This window comes from Capsicum annuum, chromosome 1 (assembly GCF_002878395.1).
Source record: "Capsicum annuum cultivar UCD-10X-F1 chromosome 1, UCD10Xv1.1, whole genome shotgun sequence".
Taxonomy (NCBI): Eukaryota; Viridiplantae; Streptophyta; class Magnoliopsida; order Solanales; family Solanaceae; genus Capsicum; species Capsicum annuum.
Genome location: NC_061111.1, coordinates 236,502,280 through 236,511,547, shown reverse-complemented (window position 1 = coordinate 236,511,547; position 9,268 = coordinate 236,502,280).

Here is a 9,268-nt window from a genome sequence, read left to right as displayed (position 1 = left end):
TCTCATGTGGAACTAAAACCCACAACTAGGGTTGTGGGATCTATTATTATTCCTCCATGGATTTAATATTTGGTTAGGGTTTGAGTGATTGTGGGAACATCTTGATAATTCTTTTGTAATTATTTTTTGTTGGTTGCAAACAATAGGCCTTGCTTACTGTTGATTTTCTTGAGATAAGAAATCAACCCTACTAGGAAGTGAATTATCAATGAGAATTTAGGAAGGTTAAGTTCTCATCTAATGATTAATGTTGTAACAAGATTGATCAACTCAAGATAAAATCTGTATGAATAGAATGTTTTCCTAACTTCGAGAGAATTAGGGAGTTCAACATCAAGGTAGGTTGAGAAACACTTAGATGGACTGTCGAAACTGATAATTTGGTGTTTTCCATAAGTCACCAGAATCCAATACTACAATTGTTATTCAATGGAGGATTACTAATCATAGTGATCACAACTCTAGTTTATCTATATCATTGATTTGAACTAAGGTTGATTTCTTATCTCAAGCAAATCAACAGTAAGCAAGGCCTATTGTTTGCAACCAACAAAAAATAATTAATACAAAAGAATTATCAAGATGTTCCCACAATCACTCGAACCCTAACCAAATATTAAATCTATGGAGGAATAATCATAGATCACACAACCCTAGTTGTGGGTTTTAGTTCCACATGAGAAAGAGAGAGATAGCAATAATTATATTCATCGTTCAAAGTAATTAAACTTACAAAAGATGAAGTATGAAGTTGATTCTCTTCCATGTTTAAGAGAAAATTCCCACAACGAAATCAAAAAGTAGAAAATTAAATTCTAAGTTCAGAGCCCCCAAAGAGAGGTGAACTCCCTTGGAATAAGTTTTTTAGCCCCCCCTCCCCCGGATATGTTCAGCCTCTATAATGAATCCCTAAGCTGCTATTTATAGCTGTAACTTAAGAAAAATCCAAAATTAAAAATTCAAAATTTTTCTTTTAGGTGAAGACATGTCTGACGGCTTATCAGAGTTCTAATAGCGTATCAAAACATTTCATCAGGCATGCTTCAAATTTTTGCCTTCTGCTTATGTGTGACGACATTCTTGATGGCTTATCAGACACCTGACGACTTATCACAGACGTCGTCACATCTTCACTTTAATTTCTCAAGCACTGCCCAAGCCTGACGACGAGCCTGATGGCTTATCATAACTCTGACGGTCTATCATAAGTTGTCATCACTTCTTCCAGCTGAATCTCATTCTCTGTATAAGGCTGACGCTGAGTCTGATAACTTATCAGGGAGTTGATAACTCATCAGATAAGTCATCAACTACACTTCCCTTCTTATTTTGCTTAAAATTCAACTCTTTTACTTTTATTATTGCTGATTCTCTTTCATCTTGAGTTTTACAATAGTATCAAAGAGAAAACAATAAAAACAACAAAAGTTACATAAGAATTTGTAATTATTCTCAGTTAAAAGCCTCAATGATATAGAGAAACTAGAGTGGTGATCACTATGATTAGTAATCCTCCATTGAATAATAGTTGTAGTATTGGATTCTCGTGACTTATGGGAAATACCAAATTATCAGTTTCGACAGTCCATCTAAGTGTTTCTCAACCTACCTAGATGTTGAACTCCCTAATTCTCTCAAACTTGGGAAAGCATTCTATTCATACTGATTTTATATCGAGTTGATCAATCTTGTTACAACATTAATCATTAGATGAGAACTTAACCTTCCCAAATCCTCATTGATAATTCACTTTTTACTAGGGTTGATTTCTTATCTCAAGAAAATCAACAGTAAGCAAGGCCTATTATTTGCAACTAATAGAAAATAATTAATACAAAAGAATTATCAAGATATTCCCACAATAACTCGAACCCTAACCAAATATTAAATTCATGGAGGAATAATCATAGATCCCACAACCCTAGTTGTGGGTTTTAGTTCCACATCATAAAGAAAGAGATATCAATAATTATATTCATCATTAAAAGTAATTAAACTTACAAAAGATGAAGTATGAAGTTGATTGTCTTCCAAGTTCAAGAGAAAATTCCCACAGCCAAATCAAAAAGTTGAAAATTAAATTCTAAGTTCAGAGCCCCCAAAGAGAGGTGAACTCCCTTGGAATAAGTTTTCTACCCCTCCAATATGTTCAGCCTCTACAATGAAACCCTAGAAGCTGCTATTTTTATCCGTAACTTAAGAAAAATCCAAAATTAAAAATTCAGAATTTTTTCTTTAGGTGACGGCATGTCTGACGGCTTATCAGAGTTCTGATAACTTATCATAACATGTTGTCAGGCATGCTTCAAATTTTTGCCTTCTGCTTATGTGTGACGACATTCTTGACGGTTTATCAGACACCTGACGGCTTATTACAAACATCGTCACATCTTTACTTCAATTTTTCAAGCACTGCCCAAGCCTGACGACGATCCCGGCGACTTATCATAACTCTGATGGCCTATAACAGGTTGTCATCACTTCTTCCAGCTGAATCTTATTCTCTGTCTAAGGCTGACGCTAATTCTGATAACTTATCAGGGAGTTGACGACTTATCAAACAATTCGTCAACTACACTTCCCTTTTTATTTTGCTCAAAATTCAAATCTTTTACTTCCATTATTACTAATTCTCTTGCATCTTGGCTTTTACTACAATATCAAAGAGAAAACAATCAAAAATGACAAAAGTTACTTAAGACTTTGCAATTATTCTCAGTTAAAAGCCTCAATGATATAGAGAAACTAGAGTTGTGATCACTATGATTAGTAATCCTCCATTGAATAACAGTTGTAGTTTTGGATTCTCGTGACTTATGGGAAGCACCAAATTATCAGTTTCGACAGTTCATTTAAGTGTTTTCTAACCTACCTAGTTGTTTAACTCCCTAAATCTCTCAAACTTAGGAAAGCATTCTATTCATACTGATTTTATATTGAGTTGATCAATCTTGTTACAACATTAATCATTAAATGAGAACTTAACCTTCCCAAATCCTCATTGATAATTCATTTCTTACTAGGGTTGATTTCTTATCTCAAGCAAATCAACAGTAAGCAAGGCCTATTGTTTGCAACAAACAGAAAATAATTAATACAAATGAATTATCAAGATAATCCAACAATCACTCGAACCCTAACCAAATATTAAATCCATGGAGTAATAATCATAGATCCCGCAACCCTAGTTGTGGATTTTAGTTCCACATGAGAAAGAAAGAGATAACAACAATTATATTCATCATTCAAAGTAATTAAACTTACAAAAGATGAAGTATGAAGTTGATTGTCTTCCAAGTTCAAGAGAAAATTCTCACAACCAAATCAAAAAGTAGAAAATTAAATTCTAAGTTCAGAGCCCCCAAAGAGAGGTGAACTCCCTTGGAAAAAGTTTTCTGGCCCCCCTAATATGTTCAGCCTCTACAATAAAACCCTAGAATCTACTATTTATATCTGTAACTTAAGAAAAATCTGAAATTAAAAATTCAAATTTTTTCTTTTAGGTGACGACAAGTCTGACGGCTTATCAGAGTTCTGATAGCTTATTAGAACATGTCCTCAGGCATGCTTCAAATTTTTACCTTTTTCTTATGTGTGACAACATTCTTGATGGCTTATTATACACCTGACGACTTATCACAAACGTCGTCACATCTTACTTTAATTTCTCAAGCACTGCCCAAGCCTGACGGCTTATCACAACTCTGATAGCCTATCCTAGGTTGTCGTCACTTCTTCCAGCTGAATCTCATTATCTGTCTAAGGTTGAAGTTGAGTCTGATAACTTATCAGGGAGTTGATGACTTATCAGACAAGTCGTTAACTACACTTCCCATTTTATTTTGCTCAAAATTCAACTCTTTTACTTCCATTATTGCTGGTTCTCTTGCATTTTGACTTTTACTGCAATATCAAAGATAAAACAATGAAAAATGACAATGGTTTCTTAAGACTTTGCAGTTATTCGCATCTGCTCACACATCACAAGAGTAGTAAATGCAGTCCTGAATTCTGCATGGAAAAGATGCTCGTCCAGGGGATCTACCTGAATGGGCTGGGGTTCTGACTGATTTCCGATTCTTCTTTCATTAGCCCTTTTGGGAGGCATGTTTTGTAAATGAAAGAGAGAAACAGATTAGACTAAAAGTTTAACTCGAGCTCATGCTCACTCGCATGACATGAATACTGAAATATGGGAAACTGTTCCTAAAACACTCATAGCTTCCTGTACATAAGTGTGGAGCGCAACACACCCATGTATAAGACTCTACTAGATGCGGCTTTTCAGACTTTTTAGGATACTGTTGAACCTTAGGCTATGATACCAAGTTTGTAACACCTCGAATCAGGTACCCCAGATGCTACACGGTGCTCATAATCCCGAAGGACCACAAGCTAACCCATGAATGGTACCTGCTATAATAACTATAAAATAATACTAAAATTTGCAGAATAATGGGCTGAACTGCCATAAGGTTCAATACTGTAATAAATCTGAAATAGGGTATAACAATACCAAAACTGAAATAACTATCTAAACTGCTATAGTCTGAAAAAAAGCCTCTAGACTGTCTGAATAAGGATTTGATGGGACATGTCCCCAAATAACTCCAACTGCTAAAATAAACTAAATACTAAAGTACTAAAATGATGAAAAAATCATGTCCTCGAACTATAAGGACTCACTACTATCTCTGACTGCAGAAATCTGAACTGCTAAGTGCGATCAGGAACCTGAGCATCTGAACCTATGGTATAAAATACCATAGCGTAAGAGAGAAGTATCCATCAATATGTGAGAATGTACTGGTATGCAAAGTAAGGTAAGGCTAAATGCGAGGGTTCATATACATGAACTATAACTGACCGAATAGCATAAACATAGCTACGTGAGAATACATGCATGAAAACGTATATTGTAACTAAGGTCGTGATAATTCTTAATACTGAATCAAAATATTAATTAATAGATTTTTAAGTCTACGGATATTGTATAACTGGTAACTGAACGACTGTATCTGACAGTTCAGAATCTGTGGAACTATACTGAGTTTACTGATAACTGATGTACTGTTAACTGAATGACTATTTCTGACAGTCCTAATTCCGATGGAACTAGTTGAGTTCCATACTGAGCTGAGTGACTGTATATAACAGTCCTAAAATTTGAGAAACTATCTGAGTTCCTTACTAAAGACTGAGACTGAGATTGTGGGAGGTAATCATTTAACTAACATGCCCCATAACTGAACTAGTGGGGTCCAACCCGTGACCCTAGTTGGAAGGTATCAATACCATTCCACGGGTAAAGATAAGTTGTGAGTTAACCCTCTGCTGACAGGGAGCTTTTCGTCAACCCCTCGCTGGTAGGAGAACTTGAATGAGATATATTGACCCTAGAATTATAAGGATATATCTCAACCTACGCTGGCTACGTAGTTCTGGAATGCAAGGATTGCTTCTAAGGATCACACCCTCTACTGACTGACAGGTGAGTCCTCATCCCTGGGTTCACTCGGTGCTAAATCCTACTCCCAACTGAATAGACACTGAACTGATTTCCAGTTCATACTAGGCTTGACTGAGCTTTTACTAATTATACTATTTAACTAAACTGAGTTTACTGAGTTTCCTTGACTGATGAAATACTACTGAGTTCTATTAACTTACTGAATTTACTAAGAACTGAACTGAATACTGAATGAGACTGAACTTATACTGGATCTACTGAGCTTTCCTGAGTCATGTTACTAACTGAGTTCTACTAAGTTCTGAAGTTTGACTGAGAGTACTACTGATCATAGCTTGACTGAGATTATCTTGAAAACTAACACTGGCTCTAGGCACACAGCTAAATTGTTGAGTATTAAATACCCCAGGACTTGATAGCATGAATATAAATAGGACATGACACTTCTTGAACACATGACCATAGTCAACAATTCATAATACAACCATTGAAGGATTTCATGAAGTATTTGCAAGTCATAAGTTTACACATGAATAGGAATGCATGCTAACATAACATAATTTCACAAATCCATACTTATGAGCATTTTACCAAATCATTAGCTTAAGCATGGGAGTCATTTTGAACATGTGGGTTACATAAAGAGTTCATCATTTAGATCACAAATGGTTCATAATGCACAATTCTTATTCACTTAGGCATTTTAACAAACACAGGGAAGGCATAACCTTTTCTAGGGCATAAATCAACAACTAATACATCGTGGCTATATCAAGCACTTCAAATTTAAGGATTTCAATCCACATGCTAACATAAAGTCATGAAAATTTAATAAAGAGTTAATCTTGGAAGTCATATCACAACATTAACATGTGTACAATCAAGCCCACAACATAGTTCTTGAGCTCCAAGGGTGGAAGGGACCCTTGGATGAACACTTTACATACCTTGGTTGATGATTTATTGAAGATTAGTGGAGAAAATCTTGAGTTCTTGATTTGGAATTAATCATCTAGGGTTTTGTTGTTCTTAAGAAATTGTGAAATAGTTAATGTATTTAGCCCAAAAAGGGCTAAGTTTCGTGTTATGAGGGCTGAAGGTCGGGGTGAAATAGATCTAATTACCCTCAAGGACGCAGTCATTAATAACTGAAAACTGGGCACCGACTCGGTTTTCAACGCGGCGCGTTGAGCCATGATCGCACCGTGTATCAGGAATTTGACACTGGCAACCTGCAACAATATTTAACCAACGCGATAGGTGACATGGAGCGCCAAGATCACATTGTTCGACTATTTTGGGATTTTGAACATGGTCTAAACGCGGTTCAAAAAATCCAAAACTTTTCCGAGAATATCTACTAACCTTCCTAATCTTAAATTAATAAAAATATAGACCACTAAAGGACATAAAGATCGTGAAATGAGTTTACCAACTTTCGAAGGCTAAAATAAACTAAGTCTGGAAACTTAGCTAGAATCTTCTAAGTCTGGGACTCCTTGACAAACTTAAAGGACTGAATTAAGCTAGAAAATTTTGTGGGGTATTACACCAGCTCCATTGAGGAAGGAGAAAAATCCGCTCGCTTGAAGCTAACACATAACCCAATTAGGGCTATTCCTAAAGCAATAAAGTGGTCAAGTATAGATTATGAGACATTTTTTAAACTTGGAGTAGTGTATGAAGATAAAACTGATACATATTTGGCAACATTTATATCATATTGGTTATGAACCTTTGTATTTCTTTCTAAAGATTGAGATTTCATTTGTCTTGAAACTTTTAGAATGCAACTATGATGGCAGATAAACAAACTTTCAGTCTTACAGTTTCGTGTCTTATCGAGCATTTATAATGGTCTAAACAGAATCTATAAATCTTTATAGCTTGAGCGCCTTAAAATATCATTTCCTATTCATTCTATGTGTGGTTGGCTTGATTACTAATTTAAGACGTATTTTCCACTTACTAATGGACCATCTATTCCATTGATGGTGGCATATTTTGGTAAAGATAGGGACAGTATATTGATGGAGAGCTTGCTCGAAAGCGTATCCATCAAGGAGATAATGTTGTTTGGACTTAACCATGCCAATAAAGTCCACACTTTGCTATTTTGTGGATAATGATAAGGATGCAGAGTCATATATAAGTTACTTCATGAGCTTTCATTTTAACTTTATCCCTCTTAAATATAGAGATTAATTCATACTTGAGTTATACAGTGCGTGCCAATTTAGCTGTCAATTTGGGTTTTATCAAAACCTCCTTGGAAGCTTGGAAAGTGATATTCACAGTGCTTTGTTAGATGAAGAGGCCTTAGATTTTATCAAATTTCTGTATCACATAGCATTATGTCAAAAATGACTTTTCCTAAAGTCACATCTAATGTGAGAAAATACTCTTCCACTACATATAAATCTTGGTGGGACAAAGTTTATGGAAACTTTCTTGAAGCTAACTTGTAATCTTAGGTGAATGTCGTAGGTCCTATAATCAACACTCCTTAAGAAAATGGCAAAGAGGTACCAATTATGGTTAAGCCTCCTATTTTGAAATCTAAGGTATTCATTTCATACAAAGTCAAGGGCACTTTATATGCAGCGATTTAAAAAGGAAAGCCGCTCGCTCAAACTCAACAGACCTTCAACAAACGACCATCTTAAGATAAAAGTGATCGTAGTCATAGAGATCATTATTGGAAGAAGGTGAAACCATCTTTGGACAATCCAGAAGATACTAACTCGCATGCAGTGGAGATTCTTGACAATGATGATAGTTCATCGAGGACTCCACTAACCATTGAAAAGATAATGACTTAACTCCTTACTATTTCATAGCATATGAATTACCTTTATATATACCTCTTATCATGCTTTTCTTTGTGTGTGCAGCCAAATAATGTCAAAATTTGGTGGATCCTTATAAAAAAAAGGAGTTAATTCCTCAAAATGTCATTGAACTTGTGTAAACATCCCACTAAAGTAACTTTTTTTTCTTTTAGGATAATATTGTCACTGAACTATGCACTTCTTTCCATTATAAGGTAAAACTAAGAAATTATTAAGGATATGTTTGGAGAACCACAAGGAAAGTGAAATTAGATGTAATTACATAGTCCAATTCTCAATTAGGAATAGAGAATTAGGTGCAATTACGTGATGTAATTACAAAGTTATATTTTATTTCTTTTTTAATTTTAATTTCTTTTTCTTTTAATTTTATTTCTATTATTTTAATTTCTTTTTTATTTTTATTTTTTTCATTTTACATTATTTATCTTTCATCTCTTTTCTTCTAATTTTCTAACCTTTACTTCTTATGATTCAATATAATTACTCATATTTTTTTCTTCATTTAGCACATTATTGCATTTTTATTCTAGTGTTTGAATTAAAGTAGTATTTCATTATTGAATGAGATGACTTAAGTGTTTTTCCTTTCTTTTGAATTATTTACTCGTTGGAATTTTATATAAGAGTATTGTATTTTTTTCTTGAATTTTCAATTTATGTTTTGTTTTATGTTTCAATTTATTTGTTTTCGTACTATAGACTTGTTATTTTATATTGCATGTCACTTCAAATTGTCGAGTTAATTTTTCAAATTGCCATTGAACTTGTGCAAACATCCTACTAAAGTAACTTTTGTTAATTTCTTTTAGGAAAATATTGTCATTAAACTATGTAAATCTTTCCAAAATAAGGTGAAATTAAAAAATAGTTAAGGACATATTTGGAAAGCCACAGAAAAATTGAAATTATATGTTATTAGACAATTTGTAGTGACATGCAATAT